Source organism: Aythya marila, assembly GCF_965140915.1.
Source record: "Aythya marila genome assembly, chromosome: 28".
In the NCBI taxonomy this organism is placed as follows: Eukaryota; Metazoa; Chordata; class Aves; order Anseriformes; family Anatidae; genus Aythya; species Aythya marila.
The window spans coordinates 34,094-47,417 of record NC_139069.1 but is presented as its reverse complement, the minus strand read 5'-3'; the positions used below and the strand labels follow the sequence as shown (position 1 = coordinate 47,417).

General features: G+C 46.4%; 1 long non-coding RNA gene across 3 annotated transcripts; it reads right to left on the bottom strand.

Annotated features, from left to right (window-relative positions):
- Nucleotides 1–4,121: 4,121 nt before the first annotated feature.
- Nucleotides 4,122–6,182, bottom strand: LOC309888335. 3 transcript variants are annotated; one of them, XR_014319143.1, is made up of 4 exons: nt 6,121–6,182; nt 4,778–4,882; nt 4,609–4,658; nt 4,122–4,215 (listed from the first exon to the last, which is right to left on the bottom strand). It is a non-coding gene; the product is annotated as an uncharacterized lncRNA (long non-coding RNA). The 3 variants fall into 3 exon arrangements; XR_014319144.1 differs by lacking the exon at nt 6,121–6,182 and having other exon boundaries at nt 4,778–4,906; XR_014319145.1 differs by lacking the exons at nt 4,122–4,215; nt 6,121–6,182 and adding an exon at nt 4,463–4,509 and having other exon boundaries at nt 4,778–4,906.
- Between the last annotated feature and the right edge of the window lie 7,142 nt (nt 6,183–13,324).

The window sequence follows — 13,324 nt, the reverse complement described above, 5'->3', positions numbered from 1 at the left end:
TCTACTTGAAAATGCATCAGTCCATACACTCTGACCCACCTAAAGAACCCTGCAGCTGACTGAAGGAAAAACAAAGCACTTACCCCAAAGAGCAGCCCAGGCAGAAGAAGCTCTCTCATGGCACACCTGCAACTCAGTTACTATTAGGTCCCACCTGGAACCTGAAGCCAATCACATGGGAAAGTGCAGGGGGAAAGCACAAAAAAAGCAGAAAGAACAGGAACAGCAGCTGTGGTTTTATTACCTTATTTATATGGCTTAGCTCAACAGCATGCAGAGTGCAGACAGGCGAACTGGGGTGTTTCTAGAGGCTACAATCTGTTGTCGACGGAAGGAAGACACAGACGCTCAATATGAGTGAACAGTGAACTTCAACTTTAATGGATAGCTCAGTCGCCTTTTATCTAGTTCGAACATAATCAACTCACACATATTGCAAAAACTAAGCTCAGGATTGGCTAACACTTTCCTATCTTGTCAGTTAGTTCCTCCCTCTTTTAGCTACTGTCCCGCCTTAGGGACTTTCCCAACCACACAAGGGCATCGTGTCCTTGGGCCTGATTGGTTCTCAACCGGCTGCGCACGTGCCCAGGCTCATATGAGTTGAGTACGGTACCTCCCTAGCCCATGACCTCCTAACTGCTCAACATCCATGTGTCCTACCTCACTTAACCATTCCTCCACAATTCCCCCATTTTTATTTTGTGATACAAATACCTTCTCTGTGAGTTGCTCTAGTTTCTTAGTTAGGCAGTTAAAGGTTACATATGCAGCAATTATAATCAATATAATTATAAGTAGAAAGCAAAGTCCCTCTTTAACTAACAAAACCCGTCCACCCATGTTCCCCAAAACAGATTTAAGCCAACCTTCAAACCAACTATCTTGTACTACAATTTTTTGTGTATGATCCCTTAACCATTTCAACTGGTCGTGAATTGACTGACCATGGTCGGAAAGATTAAAGCAACACATTCCTTCTACATCTTCACACCCATGTCCCTGAGCCAAGAACAAGAAATCAATAGCGGCCCTATTTTGCAGCACAGCGTGCCTTAGGCTTTCCGTGTCTTGCGACATTTCAGAAAGAACTTGGGTGGTTACATTTGACTGTTTAACAGCCCAACAAGCAAGCTTATTTATGCTAGCCAAAGCGTGTGCAGTTCCTACAGTCAGAAAAAGATCCATTAAGCAGAGTAATACGGGCAGAGTATGGTGCTAACATTTCACTCAGTTCCTTTGGATCCCCTATCGGGACCCCAAACAAGCATGTTCTGAAAGGGTACATAACATAACACAACTTAACCCTAATAACACTACAATTACTGTAAGCACTTAACGGTAACACAATTAATAGTAAGTAACACAACTTAGTAGTAACACACTTAAACCTAATCACTTGATGGTGATCAAAGGCTGTTCTTGATAGTCGTCGAGGTGTCACAGCCCACGTCATTGTCAGAATGATTATCAGGAACCTCTTCCTGGTCGTCTTCGGCGTGTGCAGATTCTAAAGCTGCTTCAGTCCACTTTGCAGTGATCCACTGGGTACCTGTTTCTGGCACCACTTCAAAATCTCTATAACATTTTATAACATTTTTGCAAGTAACTCTTTAACCACATTTATCACAATACTACATGCAATGATGATTGACACCACAGTGAACAAAATCCTTAATCCCTCTTTGATTAATCCCAGTAACCATCTATGCATTGTTTCAATTATATCAGTGAACCATTGATTGAAAGGATTGATACCATATTGACTCTTTCTCACGTGCTCTTTCAAGAAAGTAATGGATTTGTGAATTGACTCATTACGATCAAAAAGTTTTAAACAGTACGTTCCCTTAAGTTTCTCCAAGTGGCTACTTCGCACAATGACTCCATACTTGTGAAACATGATTTTGCTCGACCAGTACTAATTTCCTATGATTTCAGCCTGCACTATGGCAATAAATGCACTCTCACTAACACAGTACACAGCACACTCACACACCCAGAGGCCTCTGGCACATCTCACTCTCAATCATACCACAACCTCAATCATACCACACGAATATAATTTAGAATGATAAGCAAACAAACAAGTATTGCCTCTCATTGTGTTCCTCATGAAGTGACTTGCAACACTTTGTTTTAAAACCTTACCCTTACACAAATACTTTCAACACAAAATACCTGGACATTTAAAAGTAACACATACAATTAATAACACTCCAGTTAGTATCCCTTTTTCATTGCAAGGTAAACCTCTTATAAAAAGAATGCCAGAGAGAAGCAGCACAGCCGCCGCTGCTTCCATGGTTACATCAGACAGGCTGCAGGGTCCTGATGTCCGTCCCTCTGCTCTGTGCCGACTCGCCACACGGTGAGGGTCAGCTGCCGTTCGATTCCGCGGAACTCCGAGCGCAGCACTGCTCGTGGCGGTGACTGAGGGAGGGGGAGGCTCCCACTGCCCCGTAGCCCCCTGAGGCAGCGTTATCGTTCTCACTGAAGGCAGCAGTGGGCAATCCCCAGCTCCAACACTTCCCGGCAATCCCAGTCGCTCTGTAGCGGCAGTAGCGACTCTCTGCTCAGCCTGATGTATAACTAAGGCGTTAGTGACTGCTCTCCAAGGCTTCAATAATTTTTTAGCAGCCTTATTTTCATTAATAACTTCAAACAATTTGTCCCCAAATTTACGCCACTCTGTTTGTTCAAAAACTGTATCAGGATTGATAAAACAACCCTGCATTACTCCATATGCTAATAATCCTGGTAAATCCTTTTTGCAGTCTATATCTGAAGTGCTCCGCTTTTCTAAAAAGCATTCGAGCAAAGCATACGCCGATGTCTCTCCATACCTTTATATACGTCGGTTGCAGCCTTTGCAAAGACCTCGGCGGCGCTTCTCCGGCGGGACCCTTTATAGGCTCATCCCGGGTGCGGGGACTCCCTTCCACCTTCCGAGCTGCGGGTGCGGGGACTCCAAGTTTTCGTCCCTTTCACCTTTCAGACCTCGGCGACGCGTGACCGGCGGGATCCTCTCCCGGGTGCGGGGACTCCACGTCCCTTTCACCTTCCCGACACGGGTGAGGGGATTCTTGTCCCTTCCACCTCCTGGGCTGCGTTGCAGGACCGGTTCCTCCCTTATTCCGTCCAACCGTGGCCCAGGATCACCGCCAGCAGTATCCAAATCCCGTTCAGATCGGTCCCTGTTCGGGCGCTATTTGTTGTCGACGGAAGGAAGACAGACACTCAATATGAGTGAACAGTGAACTTCAACTTTAATGGATAGCTCAGTCGCCTTTTATCTAGTTCGAACATAATCAACTCATACATATTGCAAAAACTAAGCTCAGGATTGGCTAACACCTTCCTATCTTGTCAGTTAGTTCCTCCCTCTTTTAGCTACTGTCCCGCCTTAGGGACTTTCCCAACCACACAAGGGCATCGTGTCCTTGGGCCTGATTGGTTCTCAACCGGCTGCGCACGTGCCCAGGCTCATATGAGTTGAGTACGGTACCTCCCTAGCCCATGACCTCCTAACTGCTCAACATCCACGTGTCCTACCTCACTTAACCATTCCTCCACAACAATCCCCATGCTTTTGCTACAGCTTTGAATATTAAAAGGACAAAATGACCAAGCAAATAGCTGATTATTTTTTTTTTTCATCTGGAATTAGCTCAAGCTTTTATTTACATAGAAAGAAAAGTCTAGGAGCAGAACTGATTACATGCCAAAAAAGAATTCAATTCCATTCCACTCACAGGAAAAATCACTTACTTCAGTAAGCTGAGAACCAAAAGGCTATGCTGATGTGTTAAAACACATTACAGGACACTGGGTCCAGGCCCTCCGCTGCACCCACTTAAAATCCATCCCTACACTCACCAAGGTGCAACCCCAACCCAAACACAAACGCAGCATTTCAGCTTCAACACAGTTTTGGGAACTGGTAGAAAGGACACCTCATCCTCAGCAAGGTGTGCTCAGGCTACACAGTACAGGGCTTTGGGCACCTCTTTGCCTACCAAAGACAGCCATCAGCACCTGCTTTGTTCCGATCCTAAAGGCTTACATCACAGCCCACGTTGCCTGGGACACCTGATAAACAGAAGAGAAAGCAGCCATACCGTTTTCAAGCCGTCCCTGCACATATCGCTCCTCGATGATCTGCAACCTCTTCTCAAATCCTCAACCGCTTCTGTGGAGAGCCTGCCATGGCACCTGCAAAGCAAGATGGATACCCTTCGCAGTCACCTTGTGCTACTTGGCAGTTCTGCTCCAATCCAGCTCACAAACAGCCCGCCCTTCTCGTGCTGCTCTTCAGAGTGCAGCTTGGCCCCACTCAGCCTGTGCAACACACCTGCAAAAGAAAAAGAAAAGCATAGGCTGAAGCAGCATCCAAAGACACAGCACAGATAGGACAGTTACTCTCATCTGCTCCCTTACCTCTGCCCCCTCACCTGCCCTAGAGGCAGATGCTTCCATCTGCTCTCTTAAGCCAGCTACAACACACCTCTGAAATATAAACAGGATTTTTACTGTACTTTGTGTAGTTAACTAACTGCAGTGACAACTGCACCCCTAAAGTGCCTGCTACATCTGTTCATCGCTCACCTTGCCGAAAGCAGCTATGCTCAAGTCCCACGTTGTACACTGTGTTGCAGCTTTAACAAATGAAAACAGTCACAATATAATCATTCAGCGGCCAGCATTAGAACCCATCCCTCAACAACAGCAGGGACCCCATTTACAAATTATCGTTTCAAAACAGCAGCCCCATTACCTCAGCACCTCAGAAGTAGATCAAGCCTGTCACTGAGCTGCCTACCCAGTGCTGAACAGTTCCAGATGGAGCTCTTTCCTGTGACAGGTTCCAAAGGTTTACACTCTACTGGGGACAGGAAAGAAATAAGAATAAACATTTCAAAACCCCATATCTGTAACCTTTCAAGATTCAACAGACCTCCTCAAGCACACCATTCAAGCACTTATACAAGCAGCTGCTCACAAGCAGATATACTCTCCCACCTCCACATCTGCCAAACACCACAGAGCTGACTGTGCCAGCTGCCCTTCAGTACGTGCCCAGAGGCAGACCGGATGCCTTTGCCAAAACACTCCCGACAATGTATTAGCACACCCATGCACTGCCACATTAATCACTAACTGCCAGGCAGGACAGCTCCAGACCAAACACATACACACACAGCCACGCCACAAACACTACAAACAAAACACACAACACAAGGCGCAAGAAAAAGAGACCCCCGGAGGGAAGCCCTATGGCAACAGCAAGTCAGAACAGGTGCTCTGCACCAGACCCTAGAGGAGACTCAAATGTCACGACACGCGACTGGAAGCAACTGCCAGAACTGGGATGATGGAGGCCGAAAAAGCCTGCCTTCAAGACAAGAGACCAGAAGGATGGGGACTGAAAACCCCATAAGACGACGCTTAGGAATTCAATTCCCAGCAAGAGCTCCTGATGTGGCCCAGATGACTTCTGCAAGAGTGAGGATGGAAACAGACGCGATCTCAAACAGAATACGATGCACGAGACCTGAAACAGAACTGCATTTCAAGCAGCGACTGCAAGACAAGAAGTGCTCAGATCAGAGCCACGATGACAAAACAAGCACTGAGGCCCTTCAGCACCACTACCAAGTCCCCTGTCTGGTCAGTCCAGAGTCAAAAGCTAGGAGGATATCAAGACCCGAGAAGCACAGAACAGACATCGCAGAAGCAACACAAGACAGACAAACAGAAGGAAACTGTCCTGCCTGGCGCACGCACTCACGCTACAAAATAATCCCGCTTCTTCTGTTAGCCTGGTGACCCAGCCACAAGCAGCCTGAACGTGACCCAGCCTGAACCACCCTCACCGTGGAACCAACTCTAGGCAGCCAGCTGGCTCCATGCTGCTCTGACTCCCAGCTCCCATTAGCCACCCCAGATATGCAAATACCAGGTGCCCCCCAGCTTAGCTCTCAGGTTGCTGAATGGTAAAGTCCCTCCGCTTCAAGAAACGCGCAGGCACTGATTGTCGTCTTAGGCAATTGCCAGGCTCATCATCAGCTGCAAAAACAGAGTACCAGCATTCACTAGGACGCCAGCCCCATTGCTCACCTTCTCCACAATGCTGACCACTACTGATGCAACATACGATTGTGCTCACCTGTTCCTCTCCGAGTCCAAGCTCCAACAGTGCAGCCAGTGTCATCCACACCACCTGGGAAAACAAAGGGATTAAATGATCGTTGCATTCACAAGAAGTCAGCCAATGGTGGTTTTTTTTTTTGTTGTTATTGTTATTTTTTGTGTGTGTGTTTCCTGTATTTATTTTTTTTTTGGTCTGCTTTAGCTCAACAGCATGCAGAGTGCAAACAAGAAAACTGGGGTGTTTCTAGAAGCAACAATCCCCACGCTTTTGCTGCAGCTTTGAATATTAAAAGGACAATACGACCCAGCAAGTAACTGGAACTTTCTTACCTGGAATTAGCTCAAACTTTTCTTCACATTGAAAGAAAAATCTAGGAGCAGAACAGATTATACACCAACAAAATTAATTCCATTTCATCCCCAGAAAAAAAAAAAAATCACATACTCTCATCCCCTCATGTACCTCAGCCGCTTGCCTACCCCACGTGGCACACGCTTCCATCTGTTCTCTTTACCCACTTATAGCACCTTTAGAAGGCAAACTGGAATTTTACTCTATTGGATGTAGGAAAATAACTGCAGTGACAACCGCGCCCCAAAAACAACAGTTACCTCTGCTCATCACGCACCAGAGTCACTGCAGAGGCAGCTCGGGTCAAGACGTCCTGCACTGCGCACTGCGTTTCAGTCTGAACAAAAGGAAAAACACAGGCAGAAGATAAACATTCAGCTGACAGCAGTAGCACCCATCCCTCAACAACAAAAGGGACCCCATCTTTAGTTTTATCCTTTCAAAACAGCAGGCCACTTGCCTCTGTACCTGCAAATTAGGTCCAAGCTTGAAAGGAGCGGCCAGCATCACCCACGCCACCTGGGAACACAAAAGGACAAAATGACCACTGCGCTTGCAAGCACACACCTGCCACACTGCTCCTCTATCCCACACAGCCTCACCTCGGACCCTCACAGGGAAACACCTGAGCGTCTTCCCTTCGCTTCGGATAAGGGATGACCAGGCTGACAACACTCACCTTCCCTCAGTGCTTCGTGACATGAGGATTTCCCTTTCCTGTCCACGACTGCACAAAGCACCTGTGGAGACGAGAGAAAAGCACACTCTGAGGCACCTCACAACCACAGCGTACCTGCTGCAATACCTCTCTCTTCCCAGCTCCTGTACTTCAGCTGCTCACCAGCTCTAACTCAGATTCTTCGCTCACAGTGCCACAGCAAACTCTGCCTGGGCCACACAACACACACTACACAAGCTACAATGGCTAAGACACACAAACTGGAACATTCCCACCCAATAATCAGTCGCGTCGCATAGGAAGGCTGCCGCACACTCTGAGAAACCAAACCTACCAGTCCTGAGCAGCTCCCCACCTCCTCCTGCCAACCACGCTCAGCACACACACTATTTGCCCCTCAAAAAATAAAAGCTTAGAATATACACACACACAAAAAAAAAAAAAAAAACATCTGAGATCCATAAACGCCAAAAAGACGTGCACGCACAGCAGCCCCTGCAGAGGTAATCACAGACTTACCCTTTGCAGAGGAAAGAGCAGACTCTGATACAACCCTGCTCAGGCTCTTGGTAATGCTGCATCTAAACTGCCAAGCCACATGTAGCATGAAATGAAGCTGGTTTTAGTCCTCTGGAAAATTACACAAGTAGGTTTATACATCTAGAGATTAAAATATAGCTCAAAAAAAGAAGAGCATCCCACCATCAAAAAAAAAAAAAAAAAAAAAAAAAAGAGCCAGCAACCTCTACTAAATATTCCTCTGTTAAGTGAATTCCAAGGACTTAGAAATCCGGAAATCCATAGACTCCAGCCTGCCTAGAGAACCCTGCAACTGACTGAAGGAAAACAAAACACTTACCCCAAAGAGCAGCCCAGGCAGAAGGAGCTCTCTGATGTCATGCCTGGGGCTCATATACCATTTGGCCCCGCCCAATATCCAAACCCTATCACCTGGAAAAGGGGAGGGACAAAGCACAACGAAGTAGGAGCAGAGCAGGAGGAGCAGTAGCTGGTTTTTTTTGTTTTGTTTTGTTTGTTTGTTTGTTTGTTTTTTTAAATCTGCTTTACCTGAACATCATGCAGAGAACAGACAAGAGACCTGGGGTGTTTCTAGAAGCAACAATCCCCATGCTTTTGCTACAGCTTTTAATATTGATATAACAACACGACCAGTCAAGTAACTGGAACTTTTTCAAATGGAATTACGTCAAACACGTTCATTATCACTTGCAAAAACAGAGAACCAGCAATCACTAGCATGCCAGAGTGTTGTCGACGGAAGGAAGACAGGGACACTCAATATGAGTGATATCATCAGCAAGCTTCGATTTATTGGATAGCTCAGACGCCTTTTATTCCTTAACATATAATTAGCTCATACATATTACAAAAGTTAAGCTCATGATTGGTCCCCCTACGTCCTTATCGTATCAGCTTCTTCCTCATCCTTTCGACCGAAATAACACAGTCGGTACTTTCCCAAACCGCCGACGGATATTGTGTCCTTGTGTCTGATTGGCTCAGACAAGTTGTGTGCGACGTTTGTCCAACTCGTAAAGATTCAGCTTTTTTATGTCTACGTGACCTATCTCAGTTAACCATCCCTCTACAATTCCCCCATTTTTATTTTGGACTACTAATACCTTTTCTGTGACTTGTTCAAGCTTCTTAGTTAAGCAACCAAAAAATATTCGCGCAGCTATTTTTATCAATATAACTATAAGCAGAAAGTGAAATCCCTCTTCGAATAGACTCACTAACCAGTTAGACAGACCCCCAAAGATGGACTGCAACCAATTGTCAAGCCAACTAGGTTGTACTGTAATTTTCTTTGTGTGCTCCATCAACCATTTCAACTGGTCATGAATCGATTGACCATGATCTGAAAGATTGAAACAACACATTCCTTCAAAATCTTCACATCCATGTCCTTGCGCTAAAAGCAAAAAATCAATTGCAGCCCTATTTTGTAACACAACATGCCTAAGACTATCCATATCTTGTGCCATTTCAGTAATAATTTCAGTTGTTACATTTGATTGCTTAACAGCCCAACAAGCAAGCTTATTAATGCTAGCCAAAGCATGTGCAGTTCCCAATGCTGGAACTAATGAAGCAAATACTCTCTCAGCAGCGCCCCATAATTCTACACCATCATCACAGTCAGAACCTAAAGTCTTAAGAGCTCGTTTGGATCTCTGCGACAAGCTCTGGTTCCAGAGACTGTGTAAGTCCGGGGCGAACAATGTGAGTCGCCCTAGATAACATGGACCCCCAAACGCGTTGGCAGGTATTCCTTGCCATGCACGATCCCTGCAAATCAAAAACATGCCAGGTGGCAGAGCCTTTGCAGTGTCATTATTCCACATCGGATTGTTATTAGATTTTGCTTCAGCTCCCAAAGCCCCCAGTCCTTGACTCCATACTTGTGAAATATGATTTTGCTCGACCGATCGCAACTAGTCCTGCTAGTTGCTTACAATCGACTCCCCATTTTTCTAAAAAGCACTGTAGTGAATCTAGGGCTACTTCGTCCTTCATTTTCCTATGATTTTTTTGCCGGCACTAATTTCCTATGATTTCAGCCTGCACTATGGCAACCTGCACTATGGCAATAAGCACGCTCTCACTAACACAGTACATAGCACACTCGCACACACACAGCACAATTGCACACCCAGAGGCCTCTGGCACATCTCAATCTCAATCATACCACAACCTCAATCATACCACGAGAATATAATTTAGAATGATAAGCAAACAATACGTGCGGCCAATATAATTTAGAATCATAACCCAACAAACAAGTATTGTCTCTCATTGTGTTCCTCGTGAAGTGACTTGCAACACTGTTTTAAAACCTTACCCTTACACAAATACTTTCAACACAAAATACCTGGACATTTAAGAATAACACATACAATTATTAACACTTCAGTTAGTATTCCTCCAGCAGCTGAAAACATACTGTTTGTCTGCAGCTTCAGGAGATCTTTGCTCCTGTGGTGAGCAGCTGAGAGTGGAGTCCCCTCCGAGCAAAAACGCTCAGGGTGCACCTAGGGGCGTCCACGCTGCAGCCGATCCCCGCAGCCGAGCAGTGTCTCCTCAAGTCTGCCGGTGGTCATTTGGCAGTGTAATCTGCATCTCTGCACTCCTGCCCCGCAATAGAGCTAAGTCGTCATTACTAATCCATAGAATGTGGCAACCCCACGGAATCTTATCCAGAAACATAGTTATAACACCGATCTGGGGACGAATAGTCTTTTTTGCATTGCAAGATAAACCTCTTATAAAATGAATGCCAGAGAGAAGCAGCACAGCCGCCGCTGCTTCCATGGTTACATCTGACAGTCTGCAGGGTCCTGATGTCCACCCCTCTGCTCTGTGCCGACTCACCACACAGTGAGGGTCAGCTGCCGTTGTCCACTGATGCCTCTGGTCTACTGTAGCAACTCGATCTCGGATGTCCCACATCGCACCGCGATTACTTCAATTTCCCGCGTCCCTCCGCAATTCCTTTTTACAGTCTATACCCTGCGTGCTCTGCTTTTCTAAAAAGCACTATAGCAGATCATACGTCGCTTGTCTCTCCATACCTTTGTTTACGTCAGCGCTGTTGCAGCCTTTGCAAGACCTCGGCGACACGTGGCTGGCGGGACCCTCTATAGGTGCTCCCGGGTGCGAGGATTCAGCATTTTCGTCCCTTCCACCTCCTGAGCTGCATTGCAGGACCTGTTTCCTTCCCTTATTCCGTCGATCCGTAGCTCGCAGGTTCACCGCCAGCGGGGTCCCTGTTCGGGCGCCATTTGTTGTCGTCAGAAGGAAGACAGGGACACTCACTATGAGTGATCAGCAAGCTTCGATTTATTGGATAGCTCAGACGCCTTTTATTCCTTAACATATAATTAGCTCATACATATTACAAAAGTTAAGCTCATGATTGGTCCCCCTACGTCCTTATCGTATCAGCTTCTTCCTCATCCTTTCGACCGAAATAACACAGTCGGTACTTTCCCAAACCGCCGACGGATATTGTGTCCTTGTGTCTGATTGGCTCAGACAAGTTGTGTGCGATGTTTGTCCAACTCGTGAAGATTCAGCTGTTTTATGTCTACGTGACCTATCTCAGTTAACCATCCCACTACACCAGATCTAACACCCACCTCCTGCACAACACTCGCTACTACTGATGTAACATACAGTTGTGCAATACCTCTCTGTTCCCAACTCCTTTATCTCACCTGCTCAGTAGCTCCAACTGAGAAATGGGCCCGGGCGGCGCAGCGCCGAAATGGGCCCAAACAGACTTATTCTTCAGTGATGAAGAAGGTGACCCTGCTCAGTCTCTTGGCAGTACTGCACTTATGCGGTCAAGAAACCGTACCCCACGGTTTCCCAAAAACAACGTACCTGGCAACCCCTCATAAACATACCTCAAATATGTGAATTCCATGCACATAAAGCCTAGAAGGCTTTATGGTCTAAAGACTCGACAGACAGCAAACACACAGGCAAAAGCTCCAGAAATGTAACAAACCGTCCCTAAACCTGAAACAGAATACCCCTTACATGCCCACTGCTGCCGTTTTCAGATACACGCTCACACAAGGAGCCTCCATGATACATTTCTCCTAAACCCTGCTCCATCACTTTGCCACCAAGGTTGTGACTTTGATAAGATTTGACATAAAGGCAAAGACTCACAAAAAGCCCTGTAATTCTGAAAAAAAATCATAAGGGAACCCAGAACCACAAAGCAAACACACAAAGTAACATCGCCATACTATCCGTAACACTGCTATAACAATTACTCACCTGAGGAAGAGCTGCATGCAATACAGGCACCTACTACTAGATTGCTTTACAATGACAGATCCTGCCAGTTACCACCTCAAAAAAGATATGCGTACCGGTTTCTACTTGAAAATGCATTAGTCCATGGACTCTGACCCACCTAAAGAACCCTGCAACTGACTGAAGGAAAACCAAAGCACTTACCCCCAAAGAGCAGCCTAGGCAGAAGGAGCTCTCTGATGGCATACCTGCAACTCAGTTACTATTAGGTCCCACCTGGAACCTGAAGCCAATCACCTGGGAAAGTGCAGGGGGAAAGCACAAAAAAAGCAGAAAGAGGAGGAGCAGCAGCTGTGGTTTATTTACTTATTTATTATAAGGCTTAGCTCAACAGCATGCAGAGGGCAGACAGGCAAACTGGGGTGTTTCTAGAAGCAACAATCCCCATGCTTTCGCTGCAGCTTTGAATGTTAGAAGGACATTACCACCAAGCAAGTAACTGAAGCTTTTCCTGCTGGAATTAGCTCAAACTTTTATTTACACAGAAAGAAAAACCTAGGAGCAGAATAGATTACACACCAAAAAAAAAAGTCAATTCCATTCCACTCACAGGAAAAATCACTTACTTCAGTAGGCTAAGAACTAAAAAGCTATGCTGATGGGTCAAAACACACTACAGGACACTGGGGCCGGGCCCTCCGCTGCACCCACTTAAAACCCATCCCTACACTCACCAAGGTGCAACCCCAACCAAAACACAGACACAGCATTTCAGCTTCAACACAGTTTTGGGATCTGATAGAAAGGACACCTCATCCTCAGGGAGGCATGCTCAAGCTACACAGGACAGGGCTTCGGGCAACTCTTTGCCTACCGAAGAAGACCGCCATCAGCACCTGCTTTGTTCCGATTCTAAAGACTAACATCACAGCCCACATTGCCTGGGACACCTGATAAACAGAAGAGAAAGCAGCCATACCGTTTTCAAGCCGTCCCTGCAGGTATCGCTCCTCGATGATCTGCAACCTCTTCTCAAATCCTCAACCGCTTCTGTGGAGAGCCTGCAATGGCACCTGCAAAGCAAGATGGATACCCTTCGCAGTCACCTCGTGCTACTTGGCAGTTCTGCTCCAATCCAGCTCACAACCAGCCCGCCCTTCTCGTGCTGCTCTTCAGAGTGCAGCTTGGCCCCACTCAGCCTGTGCAACACACCTGTGAAACAAAAAGAAAAGCATAGGCCTAAGCAGCATCCAAAGACACAGCACAGATAGGACAGTTACTCTCATCTGCTCCCTTACCTCTGCTCCCTCACCTGCCCTAGAGGCAGGTGCTTCCATCTGCTCTCT